This window comes from Cuculus canorus, chromosome 4, assembly GCF_017976375.1.
Source record: "Cuculus canorus isolate bCucCan1 chromosome 4, bCucCan1.pri, whole genome shotgun sequence".
NCBI classification, from domain to species: Eukaryota; Metazoa; Chordata; class Aves; order Cuculiformes; family Cuculidae; genus Cuculus; species Cuculus canorus.
The window spans coordinates 76506078-76521185 of NC_071404.1; the positions used below are offsets into that span (position 1 = coordinate 76506078).

The 15108-nt window shown below is 40.9% G+C and overlaps 1 long non-coding RNA gene across 1 annotated transcript; it reads left to right on the plus strand.

Annotated features, from left to right (window-relative positions):
* The first annotated feature begins 656 nt into the window (after window positions 1–656).
* On the plus strand, window positions 657–14760 carry LOC128852149 (uncharacterized). Its single transcript, XR_008449804.1, has 6 exons — window positions 657–858; window positions 961–1109; window positions 1532–1594; window positions 4459–4598; window positions 14030–14132; window positions 14453–14760. It is a non-coding gene; the product is annotated as an uncharacterized LOC128852149 (long non-coding RNA).
* The last annotated feature ends 348 nt before the right edge of the window (window positions 14761–15108 follow it).

Genomic DNA, 15108 nt, shown 5'->3' on the forward strand with positions numbered 1-15108 from the left:
GTGATGATGGGTCATGAAAAAAACATTAAGCATTATCATTTTCCCTCTGTTGTCAGTGGATATGGTGGATAAAGACAACTCGTCTGTAGCCATTCCCTATCTGACATGGGGATCTTTCTACAGAAGGGTTTCAAAGGCTTTTGGGTGAAAATGATGATGATATTTAAGAGAGTAAATGTTGACACTTCATGCATGCCTAGAAATGTAACGTTTCAAAGAGTCAGTACTTCATTGTCTATGAAAATGTGACAAATTGCACCTGGATTTCCCGATTTAATACTCGAGCGGGCTGGTCAGAGAAGGGTGTTCTGACATAAAAGAAACCTGCAACTGAACATGGAAGAACTGGTAATAGCAGGCGAGCTGGCTTGTTTAGCCGATCACCTTGAGCGCTTTGGGAGGAACTGCTGTCAAATGACAGCTGTCACTGGCAATAGTCACGGCATATGGGGTGCCTCACAGAAAAAAACAGAGAGATTAAACCATGAAGTTACGGAACAGTAAGTATACATTTTATTCGGAATGGTTCTGTACATTTGTTTTTATTTGACACGTTTGAATTGCCTTAGTCAAAAACTATCATTATTTTCCCTACAACTTCAAATTTGGTTTTTGTTTTAATTTTTTCCCCAGATATCCTCATCTTCCTTCTCTCCCTTTAATGTATATAATGGGAAGGCTGTAACAGCCATACCAGCTGTTGCAAATTGCTGCTTATTTGTCAAGGAAATAAAGTAAGAGCAGAAGAAATGCAAATCACCTTGTCAGCCTCTAGTGGAATGAATGCAACTGACTCTCTGCCTGGGAGAAGGATAACTTAAATACTGAGTCAGCGAATGTAAATTACTGGTATTTCAGGTAGGATAGTAATTTCATAGCCTGGCAGAATGGACGTTTGCTATTGCCATTTGCTGTGTCCTGCTCAGAAGATAAACATCATTGTTGTGTTTCTTATTACAGGAATCAAAAGCAAACTCACGCTGTGGTAGAAAAGGAATAAGTGCATCTCCAGGATCACTCAGGGCTGGAAGGAAAAGAATTACATCTTTGCACATGCTGAATACAGCCCTTTCATATTGTGGCTTTACACAACATTCTTGGCCTCTAATGTGAGTGAAGATACCCATAAACTTGAGTCTCGGTAAAAAGCAGTATTTCAACCCGTGCTTGATTTAAATGTAGAAATCAAAGTGATAAATGAGCAATTAAGGTACCACTTGCGTATTCATGCTCTCTCCCTTTCTATAAAGATAGTAAGTTTCTGATATTCTTGGTATTATATGATCTCTTTTACTTATTCTGTTTTTTCGTTATTCTTTGCTAGAAGTATTTTTAGATGTTATCTCTTTTGCTACGTGCAGAAGTTCCCTTTAGCTTTAGGCTTCAATAACTCAGTTACCAACACTATGAAAACGGATGATCTTTTTAAGGTCCCTTCCAACCGAAGCCATTCTATGGTGCTTCCACACTTCTAAGACTTGACAGCAAAAACTTTAAACAGCTATTTATTGGCACTTCCTTTACATTTCAGCTGGTTCAGAGATAACTGTGCTTCAGGCTTATCATTTACATAGAGGATGAAGACAACTGCAAAGTAAGTAATGCCATGGTAACTCTCTGTTTAGTGACCCAGGAGGAGCCTCCTGTGGTAGTTGATACAAAATCTAAATGTTAGACTTGTAAGCATGCAGGGGCCATTAAAATTAATTGTACTTGAGTGTAAACTGTTGAAAAGCTAAATCTTTCAGGGAAGGATTTGTGAAAGTGCAGTATTCTTCAGGGAACCCTGCAAATCTGCATGGCAATAGCCTGTTTCCTGAGGTTTCCTTAGGGATCGTGGAGAATTTATAGGAAGGCTGTATTTTTTGTAGTTACACTGCCTACACCAGCTGCAAAAAATTCCTTCTTGAATGAGTACGTGCCATAAAAACAATTGCAGAAATTATGGGAATCTTATTTTCCTTTCTTCTAGTAGCTCTATAGAGACAACTTTCCTTTAATAGGTAACCAGAGCAAGCACACATGGTAACAGAGAATGCTGTGAGTGAGCCTGCGTGTTTATCCTTCTTTACACTGAGGAAAATGCCACATTTGGAAAATGCCCTTATGTTTTCAGGCACACTGTGTGCTACTCAATCGCACCAATGTATGTCATTTGATAAGAAATATTGAAAAGAGCACCGAAAGATTTATTTGTTGTGCGTATTTTGGGTGGAACCACAAAGGGAAATGCTGGAATCCATCAGCGCACTCTTTGAGGAGGGACTGGATCCCTAAAGTCATGCGGACCAGAGATTTAATTCCTTCTCGTAACTTTTCTAGTGTTGCTGCTTGGGAATGTGGTACTTGTCAATACAGAATAAAAAAACAAAGGTCTTTCCTTTCAAATCAACAATGCATTTAAGAAAGAAAACCTGACCTCATTTGTTGGTGGCAGCATTGAGATGAACTGCAGCTCTGACCTATTTCTCCAGAGTTACAATTATCTGCTGTAATGGTACCACTTTGCTTTTTAAATCCTGGATTACTGTACTCTGAGATTTAGAGAAGTTACTCGCTCTCTGGTTACGACCTCGTTACTTCAGGGGCAAGCAGGCACGAAGAAGGAGTGAATGAAGGCACATAAATGTGCCAAGACAAGGCATGTGATCAGGTCATCATAAGAAATCTGTCATTTTTATTTGAATATGTTTAGATACATAATTTTATAATTTATTTCTATAATTTTGTTCATTTCTTTGCACTTTTATGTATGTATGTATAGATATATAAAATATGCTTATATATCCATATGTGTCCGTGCACAGAATGATCTAAACTGAGGTCATATGGAGAGGGGTTTGGGTTTTGTTCATTTCTTTGGCAGACTGTGCTTTTCTGAGATATGATCAGCCTCTCTGTGCAACATGGGAACAATAAATATAAAAGACTTAAAGAAATCAAATTCTTACGTATTCAAAACGAAAGCCCTTGGTGATAGAAGTTGACATAGCTGCCTTTAAGTCAATTTAATGCTTGCTTAAATCAATGGAAGGAAAGTGAATTACATTACATGAGGATCTGGTATTTATAATCTGATTTTTTTTTATTATTATTAACAGTATATCCAACCTTACAAAACAAACTTTTCTTTCCCTGAGTATCATATATATCTGTGCCATCAAAATGAGTAGAAAATATGTTCTTATATTTTCCTCAAGTCAAATTTCCTTAGTAAATGTTCAGTCTTCAGAACATATCCTTTACCTCTTTTTGTTTTGCCACTCAGGATCCTGTTACCAGCATTCACAGCAGCACCGTGCTGGTAACAAACATTGAGTCCTGCCAAACCCAGTCACGCAGAAATCCTGAATCAGATTCTCACCAAAGCATAGCTCTAAAACTGTGTTTTCAGGGAAAAAAAAAATCATAAACAACAAAACCAAGCGACCTTCCAGTACCTGAAATGGGGCTACGGGAAAGCTGGGGAGGGGCTGTTCACAAGGCTTGTGGGGATAGGACGAGGGGGAATGGGTATGAACTGGAGAGGGGCAGATTTAGACTGGACATAAGGAGGAATTTCTCCACCATGAGAGTGGGGAGGCCCTGGCCCAGGTTGCCCAGAGAAGCCGTGGCTGCCCCATCCCTGGAGGTGTTCCAGGCCAGGTTGGATGGGGCTTGGAGCCCCTGAGCCACTGGGAGGTCCCCCTGCCCATCGCAGGGGGTGGAACTTGGATGGTCTTTAAGGTGCCTTCCAACCCAAACTATTCTATGATTCAAGTCACATCTTTTCATTTACCCTCTGCTTTCCAGTACGTTTTAAGCTTTGTCCCTACATATAACACTGATAAAACACTAAACACTGCAGCTCTTACACAATTGTATGCAGCTGCTATAAATATAACTCATTTCAGCTAGAACGGTACAGAGCTCGTTCAGGCCGTTCATTTTACATAGGTTAGATTTATTTTACCCCATCCTCTTACTTTAGTCTGCCTTCAGTCTGCTCTGTACAAGGTGATCACATAAAACAGCTGTCCAGGGCTTGGTTTTGCCCAGTTGCCTTTCATCCCTGGCAGTAAGATGCTTCCAGCACCATCCATAGAATAAATGAATTTTAAAGAGAGGAAGCCTTGCAGTGGTTGCAGGAGGCTGAGTTCAAGCAAGGATAAGGAAGCAAACTATAACCTGAATTCCTCTTAGCAAGGGGCCTCATTTGGGTTTTGATTCCTATGCAAAGCCATTAGGTTTTTGCTGTTAGAGGAGTGGTGCTCCATGCAGTTTGGAGGAAGACTTTTTTGGCTTTATCCCCGGAGGGCTGAGCATCTACTGTCATCAGCTAAATATGCAGGGGAGAAAACAGGTATTTGGAGGGACATTAGGAGAAGGTTTGGCTGAGGTGGCTGAGAAAGGTGAAAAATGGCTGCTGTTATTTAAATTACTTAAATTTTAAGTCATTTCCTGTCCTTTTCTATCAAGGTAGCAAAGAAGGGATTCAGATTCCTCTAATGGAGAGGTTTGGAAGAGAAGTGAACAGAAGATATTGCCGTGGTTTGCTTAAATATGAGACAGAACATTTTCATTACTCCTGAAGGACATGTACGGAGAACTGGCAAAAGGTGGGTGTGCTTGAAGTGATGAGAGAGTTTTGCTGTAAAATTGAGAGTGTACACAAACAGTAAGAACGAAACAAACATTTTCCTTATTCTCTGAACAAAACTACTCAGAAAATACATCAGAAAAGGCAGACGAATAATCTATTCAGTCTTGCTTCTCGCCTCTCCAGGGAATTTCAGGTATTCTTTGAGCCTCATAGCTCGCCACATAGAATAATGTGCATTTCTTAGCTAGGAGTTTCTATCATTTTCTTCTTTTTTTTATATCTTCCTTATACAATTTTTTTTTTCTGGTAGATATGTACATTCAGATGTCTTCCACTACATAATCAATGACGTTGTTATGGTTATTGCCATCATCGATTTCTTTGCTTCACAATAAAATACATGATTACTTTCAGGGTCAAGACGATTCATAGATGTCCAGCATTTAACAACTGCTTAATACATATTCAAATAAAATTCCCAGTAGCATTAATAGACCTCTTGATAAAGACTTAAAATTGTGAAGTTTGTTATAAAGATTTCATGATGGATAATAATTTCAATTAGGGTTATATGTGCGTTTGTTCTGTCATCTCACTGGGCCAAGCCTTATCGGAGACATTCAGAGAATAAAACAGACTGAATTACCAGTCACTCTGTAGATGCTGTCGCCTCCAGCTGAATACGGTGTATAACTCATCCCATGGTTTCAGAGTAAAAAAAGATATCAAAACGAAAGCTGTGGTGAAGATTATAGCAACAAGAAATACCCTTTTTTTGAGTTTGAATCCTTCGGAAGTATCACCCACGTCCATATCAAACAGGACTTGGTCTGAGCTAAACGCTGGAACAGGCTGCCCAGGGCAGTGGTGGAGTCTCCTTCCCTGGAGGTGTTCAGAAAGCGTGTGGATGAGGCACTTCACCACGTGGTTTATTAGGCACGATGGTGTTGGACTGGATGATCTTAGAGGTTAATCCTTAATGATTCTATGATTCTAAATCTCACTCACCATTTTGTGTCTGCCACAAACTGTACTTTTGGAGTACATTACCCTCGGGATACCACCAGCAATGTAAGGACCTAATAGAGACAGCAGACAGACAAAAATATATGTATTAATTTGCATAGATGTAAATAAGTACAAGTTATCTCTTCCATGATGCAATGTTTAACTACTAGGTAATGTTTCTAAACCAAACATAAAATTTTGCATTATGTAGCATTATCCCATAGACATTTTTCCAGCTGTTTATCTCATCTTCCTAGAACAGAATACAAGGAATACTAGGAAATTGTAGCAATAGCAAATCCTTGCTAAGAAAAAATATAAACACATTTTTTACAACATAGCTTAATTTATTTTTCACGATTAAAAACTTAGAGTAACTTACCAATTGTATTTTGGCATCACTATGTCTTGAAGACAAGCGCGGATTGACTTTGTAATAGTGAACAGCTTGTCAGTTTTGAATTAGATTTCAGAGTATGGAATTTTGACCAAAATAGGGGAAAAAAATGCAATTAACTTTTAAAATCTGAGCAGTTCTTCAGTCAAATGGTGATTAAAACCAAATATGTTTAAAATCTGAAGCGTGTGTCCAGCTCTCCCCCCTTCTCACGTTGTCCCTGCTAGCTCAAATGGTAGATTCGGAAGAAGAGGAAACAAAATTTCTCTTCACCATCTGTTATCTGACATTTGAAAAAAGTCATTGTTTGACCAGTAATGAGACAATTAGTGGCATTTGGGCTATAAATCATTAGCCTCTAATTTGCAAAGCTGGTACGTTTTTAAAGGCAAAACAGATGATGCCCTATGTAGGAGTGGCCACATCACCCAAGATGCAGAGCCTCACCCAACCATTAAAATACCAAACAGATGGAGGAAACCTTCCAAGGGAATATACATAGGGGGAAAAATTGCTGTAGAAGGAAAGAGGGATATATATATATAATATACATAGGGAAAGAAAACTCTACCGAGTTCAACAGGACCATAGAAAGCATTAATGAGCCAAGGATTATCTTTTCCAAAACTAAAGATGCAACCGTGAAGAAAGATGTTCTCCTAACACAACCATCGAATCAGAAAATAGCATATGTCAACAGGGGCTTATCCCCCAAAAGACAAAATTGGAAAGGATTTCCCATCCCAGTTACATCAGCTTTCTAAGGATCAAGTTTAGACAAAATAGCCCAAAGCGGACTTGACAACTTCACAGAATAAGGCAAAAATAAAAAACAAAAACAGATGTTCTTTGTTACGGGCGACTTCATATTAATGATTCATATGCATTATATAAGCAAAAGGCAGGGAAAAAAAGACCAGTTGAAGGCCAGAAAATAAATCAGAGTTGTGCTAGGCAGTGTGAAAAAAACATGGAGTGTGAGACAGCTCCTCCCTCAGCTGTAAATAAAATTGGGTGTGGAAAGTGGTGGAAGGCCAAGTCAAGGAGAATGGTGCTGTAGAAATAAAACCAACAGGCGTTCAGGCTTATTTCCTCTGCTCCGGGGCAGTTTACTGGGAAGGAGATTATTAGATGCGATAGAAAGGAAATGAGAAAGAAAGTGGAGATCAGGACCACCGCAGAAGACGGAGGAGAAAGGGCTGTGGGAATCACAGAGTAAGGTGGGAGGAAACAGCTGACCCTCCTGAGATGGCAAGGCTTCAGCCAGGGCTAGAGAAAGCTTGCGGAATGTCCAGCACTCCGGCTTTCCTGGGCATGTGGCTGCACCTGGGGCTGCGGCCCCTGCCTGGCTTCAGGCGCCGGACTTACCAGCAAATGCGTGATGATGAGGAAGGAAGGCACTGGTTGGGTCCTGCCTGGTGCGAATGTTGTTAATCCGATGATGGTTGTAGGGATTTGTGGTGCTGTGGTGCAGCAGACAATGATGGATAGATGGACAGAGGAAGATATATGTGTATTATTTTAGCAGAAACAGAATTATTGAATCATAGAATCAGAGAACGGTTTGGGTTGGAAGGGACCTTAAAGATGATCCAGTTCCAAACCCCTGCCATGGATGGGGACACCTCCCACTGGATCAGTTTGCTCAAGGAACAGAAAGAGTAGATCTCATTGCCTGCAGTAGGATGTGAGTCCAACAAATGTAGACAGCATTTGGGTAAGAAATCTGTGAATAATTTTTGTTGCTGTTCCTTCAGTCTTTTTCATTCGCCCATAATGGATCATTAACATGCCTCAACATTCTCATAGAGCATAGGCTCTGAAGGTTTCACTTCAAAAGGCACTTTAGAAGGTTCCCTTTAAATCCACACTTTCCACACACATATGAATGCCTCTCGGTGTTCTTATGTGCTCTGCTATGGTGGTACAAACATATCCTCTCATGTTATTAGATTAGCACATCACTAATTGTCAGCACCTTATGAGAAGCCGCAATGGGGAAAGATTTGCACTACACAGACGACCATGTGTGTGAGAGTGAAATGGGCACCTTGAACACAAGAAGTGACTGTGTCTTTCTGTTACTGAATATGAGATACAGTCTGTATGCTGCATGAGTGACGATGGAATGTTCCTTCTCCAGACATCCAAAGTGAATAGAGTGGGAGGGAGGAAAGAACAGATCTTTGCCCTTAGGGCTGTGTTACGAAGGTGCCAGCACACAGTGACTGCCAGAGAAAATGGCTCTACAAGCGAAGGTCTGTTCTTCACGATGGTCACTCTCCGTTTGATAAAGAATTCATTTTAGCTGTTTGGCTCTGGGCAGAGAAAACGTAGTGCATAAGCTGTGTAAAGTCATACAGCGTTCAGAGAGGAGCTCTGCTTTGCTTAACACGGTATCTCTTGCTCTGAAAGAATAATCATAGAGTCATAGAATGTCCTGAGTCGGAAGAGAGCCTCGAGTATCATCGACTCCAATTCCTGTCCCTGCATAGGACAACTCCAAGATTCCCCAATCATTTTCTACATCTTTTTTTTTCTTTGCACCTTGGCTTTACTTTCTGCCGTGGCTCTCCTCTCTCCTTCCTTATTTTAATCTGCTTGCTCTTGGGGAAACCCAATAGGTAAGAAAAGCCTAATTGAGGCAAGATTAATGCAGTTCCACTGAAAATAAGGAAAAGATTTATTCTCTCCCTCCCTTCCACAGATGTCTTGTTAGGGACTCAGCCTCGCCTAACATATGTAGCTTCATTCATTTACTTCCTTCTTGTCCTCAGGGAGAAGCCTATCTCATGTAATTTATTGACTTGGCTGCCCTGTGTGTACTCATGTTATAGTAAAATGTATTGAACGCTCCCGTATTAGTCTCAGATGCAAGTGAAGGGGGTTTATCTATGTTGAAAAATATGTACATTTGGCTTGCCACAACTAGGAGTTACCGTAAAGAAAATGTTGAATTTGGGGCCTCTGAGCTGGCAAGAAATGTAAAGGTTTGAAAGAGTAGGATCCAGCAGAGCTGCTGAAATAAAGCATCGAGTTCAGAAGGAATGGGCGGCCTTGCGATCCTGCTCTGTGCGTTTCTTTCTCCTAACTGACTCTCACCTTGGGTTGACAACTTCGGCTAATGCCAACTAACATGAGAAAGCGATGGAGGAAGGAAATATTTATTTTAAATAACTGTTTGATGAAAGGGTGTAAGAGGAGACAAGGAGAACATAGGAGTCCAATTTAATTTATATATAACTGACTTGGGCAAGAGGAAGGAGCTTGGGCCAAGCACTGCACGTGTTGCTTTCTTGCTGACTTTGTACTCGAGATCTTTTACAGCTCTTTCTGGAAAGGACAGCTTTGAAGGTCACGCTGTGGCATCACTGCAAAATTTCTACTCTGTCCAGGGCACAGACCCTTAGGTAAACCCAGAAAAAGAGTGTCTTTATTCACTGTCACACTCAAAAGCCCGCCACTGACATTAGCAAGCTTAAAAGAGGCGCTGGGCCTTTTTACAGCTGCATCTACCAAAATTGTCTGTATTTTTTTAATTCAAAATGACATCTCCATGGGTAATTTTCAGAATACCCTGACAATATTCAAGAAGCATTTGGACAAAGCCCTCATGATGTGAATGTTGGGGTTGTCCTGTGCAAGGACAGGAGCTGGACTCCATCATCCTTGTGGAATGTCCAACTCAGGACATTCTATGATTCTGTGAAATCAAGAAAGCAAACTTGGCCCATGTATCTCTTCATTCTCTGGAAAACTCTTTTTGGTTGGTCTGTTTGCTACAGAATAGTTTTCTATCATATGTTTGATCCCCTACATAAGCACACTGATCCCATTTAATGCCTTTTGGGGAAAGCAAATGAGATGGTGATTTGGGAGTGATTTCTGAACAAAAATATTCATTTTAAAAAAGAAAAATCTGCGCAGGGAAATAGCGATTGTTTTCAGCTCATGAATAATTAGCAGCATTTGAAAATTGTTTCCAGTGATCCATCTCCAAATAAAAGAAGTGTCATTTCTCCTCTCAATCCAAGATCTATGCAGGGAATTTATCTTAATCTTTCCTAAACCATCTAACCACCAAAACTAATGGTGGCAATCAGGCAGTCAGCGGGTCACAAATACTGGCCCTGGGGGGGTTGTCATGACTCTGAGTAAGCAATTTGACTGCTCAACGGATCACCAAGAGACGTTTTAACCTTAGCAGTTCTTTTTCTCAAGGTCAATGACATCATGAAAGGAGCCAGAAACATATTTCGTTGGGCAATTATAAGAAGAGATTGCTCTTGACCCTGATATTTATAGGGTCCCAACTGTCAAGAGGCTTGCGGCAAGCGGTTATATGGGTCTCCAGAGTTACCCTGCCAGAAGTCTGGAAAAGTTCCAAACTAGCAATAATCCGTGATTTCATTGTGCATGGCTAATTGTTTTTCCTGAAAGAAAATCTCACATGTTTGGCAGGTACCTTTGTAAAAAAGAGATAGCAAGGACTGTAAATCCCTGAACAGTTATTATTGCACAATCAGACTTTGTAACTCATAGATATCTCCCCTGGAAATGTGCTAATATACCATTAATATCAGAAAAAATGGGATTTGGGGCTGTGGTATTTTATTACAAGCTGTACAGCAGGAACTTGAGACTATTTAAAAAAAATTTGACGCAGTCCCCCACAACATCCTTTTCTCTAAATTGGAGAGATATGGATTCAATGGGTGGATGATTCGGTGGATAAGAAACTGGTTGGATGGTTGTATTGAGAGAGTAGTTGTCAATGTCTTAAAGTTCAGATGGAGTTCTGTGATGAGTGGTGTTCCTCAGTGTTCCGTACCAGGACCAGTGCTGTTTAATATCTTTATCAATGATATTGACAGCGAGATTGAGTGCACCCTCAGCAAGTTTGCCGATGACATCAAGCTGAGTGGTGTAGTTGCCACACTGTAAAGACGAGATGTCATCCAGAGTGACCTGGACAGGCTGGAGAAGTGGGGCTCTGAGAATCTCATGAGGTTCAACAAGGCCACGGGCAAGGTCCTACACCTGGGTTGGGGCAATCCCCGATTTCAGTACATGGTGGGAGATGACGTGATTGAGAGCAGCCCTGAGGAGAAGGACTTGGGGGTGCTGGTCCATGAGAAGCTCAACATGAGTACTCTATTCCAGTCTTGTGAGACCTCATCTGGAGTACTGTGTCCAGTTCTGGAATCCTTAGCATAAGAAGGATATGGAACTGTTGGAACGGCTCCAGAGGAGGGTACAAAGATGATCCAAGGTTTGGAGCACCTCCCCTACGAGGACAGGCAGAGAGAGTTGGGCTTGTTCAGCCTGGAGAAGAGCAGGATCAGAGGAGACCTTATAGCAACCTTCCAGTACCTGAAGGGGCTACAAGAAAGCTGAGGGGGGACTGTTTACAAAGGTTTGGAGTGACAGGACAAGGGGCAATGGCTAGAAACTGGAGAGGGGCAGATTTTGAACAATTTCTTCACCATGAGAGTGGAGAGGCCCTGGCCCAGGTTGCCCAGGGAAATTGTGGCTGCCCCATCCCTGGAGGTGTTCAAGGCCAGGTTGGACTGGGCTTGGAGCCCCTGATCCAGTGGGAATTGTCCCTGCCCCCAGCAGGGGGTGGGACTGGATGGTCTTTAAAGTCCCTTACAACTCAAACTGTTCTATGATTCAATGAAATGATTGCTTAGGAAATATATCAGTATGATACCTATCAGTAAATATGGCAAATATACAGTGAAGCAGTCTGCTTGTTCACTAAAGGGGAAAAAAACACTATGTAGATTGTATTTTTCTAAACAAAATAGAGGACAGACCAAAAGAGGATGCAAATGCTCTCTCAACACAGCATTTGGGGACAAGTTTGATAGAAATTAAAAGACAACATTGGAACAGAGCAAACGGCTCCAAGCTGAAAATGATGGGAGGTGACGCCTGGTCATATAAAAGACTAAAACAGCCCAGAAGCGTCCTTCTGGTTGTATACGTTTAACTCCTATGTGTGGCATGACTACAGCAAAGACAGGGCCTGTGAGAGGGCTTACCTACAAAGGAATCGGATGGGAAAAACTGGAAAGGAACCTAAGTAGCTCATACATTTCTAGCTGAGGTTTCTTGTTTCCTCAAATGTTGTCATCCACACTGCGATTTCATAGATTTGATCCATTCTATTCATTGAAATGAATCTGATCAAAAAGAAACCATCTAGCAGATACTCAGCTAAGCCAGTGTATTTCCAAGTTAATTAAAGATGGAACAGAGAGTAAATACAGACTTTTGTTGATGGCTTGAAATAGAACCACTTTTGTTCTACATGCTCTGCTCTCATCTGCCTGTTTCTCATTTTTCCTTCTCAGAGGCCATTAATTTGGTAGCATTAGAATTCATCCTGTGCATTTGTGCATTTTAGGTGGTAAGCAATCTTTTTGTTTTAGGCACTATAGAGAATCATAATCTATTTATTCATGCTTTTTCAATGTAATATTTGTTAGAGATAATCCTTTTTTCCCCATAAAAATGAAATTGAAAAATTCTGTCAAGAATGTTTCTGTGCTGAGAAGCCTTATCTAAATCTTTGCAATGAATATAAAACTCATAAGTTGGAAATAGTTTTTTATACAAATATCTAATGACCTTATAAACCTGTTTTTCTGCACAGCAGTACCCTCAGTGTTTCTTCAATTATTTCCTATTTTTTATCAAAAATGATTAAACTTTTTCCTGACTCTATAGGAAAAAGAGACCACTTTTTCCACAAAGTTTGGGGTTTTTTATTTAAAATATATTTTTTAGTTAATATTTAGGTTTTAACTAAAAATGTTGGCCACCAGCTTGACGTGTCAGTCATCTCTTGGCTTCGTAGCCGTTGCAGGGCTACTGTTTGCTACATGATAATCCTTTCAGATTGTACACCTTCGAATTGCACATCAACTGGATTATTTTCTCTGATCCAGGATTTCCTGTGGGAGCCCGTTCATTCCCTACCACCATCTTTCTATTATAAATGAGCTCTTTCAGTTTTAGTGATGACCAGGTAGTCGTCAAGCTCTCAGCAGATAACATCTCCAGAAGGCTTGGCTGGAAAGCCGGCAATCAATCACAGGCCGGACAGAACCCAGGCTCCCCTAAAAAGCCAACTTCTCCATGATAAACTCGTTACCTGCAGGCAACATTTGAATTCCCTGGGCACAGCCAGGAAAGCCGGAGGAGATCAATAGATCACCATGCCTGACAGTCTCCATAAAACAGAGCATTACGTTTCGTGCAGTCACCTCTAAACTAAGCCTCACGACTTGGATACAACAGAAAGACCTTTGAGAAGAGTAGGTGGCGTTGCTTTTAGAGTGTCAAAAGAAACATTTGCATCATGACCAGTTTGCCCCCTGTTTGATCATTAGGAAAACCAGGAGGTGCTTCTACCTCGAATCTCCCTGGCTCACGTTATTCCATTCACTAGCTTTGCAGTACCTTAACTTTTCAACTTGATCACAAATTACAGCTGACAAACAGAAGCTACTGTGCCCGTAACGTCAACTATGGCACTTGCTGATAAACAATATGTATAAAATCATGTGGTTTCCTTCTATAGAAATACATGAGTTAAGTCCCTTATGAGCAGTTCAGTTATTAAACGTATTCATCTATCTTAAAGTCTGAAAAGGAAAGCAAATGGGAAAATATGAGGGACTGATACTCAACCCTGCCTGTTAAGGACAGTATGCAGTGAGGAAGTGTCTACATCTGAACCAAAGCTCCTTCCTCCTCTTTATTATAGAATGTTTCTTTTTCATCCCAGATACCTGTAATGTTTCTGTGAGCTTCCCAGAATGTGCATAATTGGTAAAGCCAGCATCATTACCAATACTAGGGGATTTTAATCTTTTTTCTTTCTGCCTTTGAGAAGAAATGAGTAAACCTTGAAAATGACTGCAGGGAGAGTGGAGGACTGCATAGAACTACAGTGCTTTAATCATCTAGAAAATATCGTTTCCTCAAGTCAGAGGGTTTCAAGGTCAAATAGGTGTCTTTCTATTTTTCAGCTGAGATTGTGAAGGTGATAAAAAAGAAATGATACAACCTGCCTCCACATCCTAAAGAGGCAACCTTACATCGTGGATGAACTTACTCTTTTACTGATGATGGGTGAGTTTCTTCATAAGCTGTAGTTGCTCATGCTTCTAAAGGCAGAGAATTACAAATGCAGATAAGGGTTCTACTTTAACGCTAAGGAAGTAGCCCTTCTAAACCCTTTGGTAGCATTATCGAACTAAACACAGCTTTTATCTCTCAGAATCTCTTGGGGCGTATTAATCCTTCACTTGTAGGTTTGTCAGATGAAAAGCAGCTTGAATGATTTGATATTTTTTTAATTGTGTCTGAAATACTCTCAGTGCTGTACGCAAGGCGGGTAAAGCCAGCATAAGACACCCAAATTCTTATGTGATGCCTCTTTTATTTGCAAGATATCCAGCTGACCTTCCACTGCTCAGAAAAGGGATGGTTGAAGCTCAAGAGCCCATCACTTGCAGTGCCCATTAAGGAGCCCATTACTGATGGCTGGCAAACACCGTGGAATAAGAAAGGAGTTCGTCTTGGAGGGTAAGCCAGAGAGTTCTGTGTATATTCATGATGGGTACTGTGGGCTACATGTGTGTTTTACCAAGTTGGCAGCCATAAGACTGGCTAAAATTGCCTTCGTATTGAGAGTTCAGTAAACTATTCAATGAACTATTTGTGAGTGCTTTGAATGGTTACCTTTAAAGAGATATTCCATTCCTGGGGGTGTTCAAGGCCAGGTTGGATGGAGCTCGGAGCAACATGATCCGATGGGAGGTGTCCCTGCCCATGGCAGGGGGTGGGAACTGAATGATCCTTAAGGTCCCTTCTGACCCAAACTATTTTATGATTCTAATCTTCTAAGACACAGTATAACTCTCTGCGAACAGGAAAATTTCACCTTATCCCCTTGCTTTCTTCCCATCCCCTCCTGCCCATTTATATATACAATATATAATATGTACTATTAGAAAAGTCAGCTGTGCATGTAGTTTGAGGGTGGCACTGGTTGAGGCTCTGTATCCTGATGCCTGCAGACCATTTCCTTCTGCCGCTGTGAGAG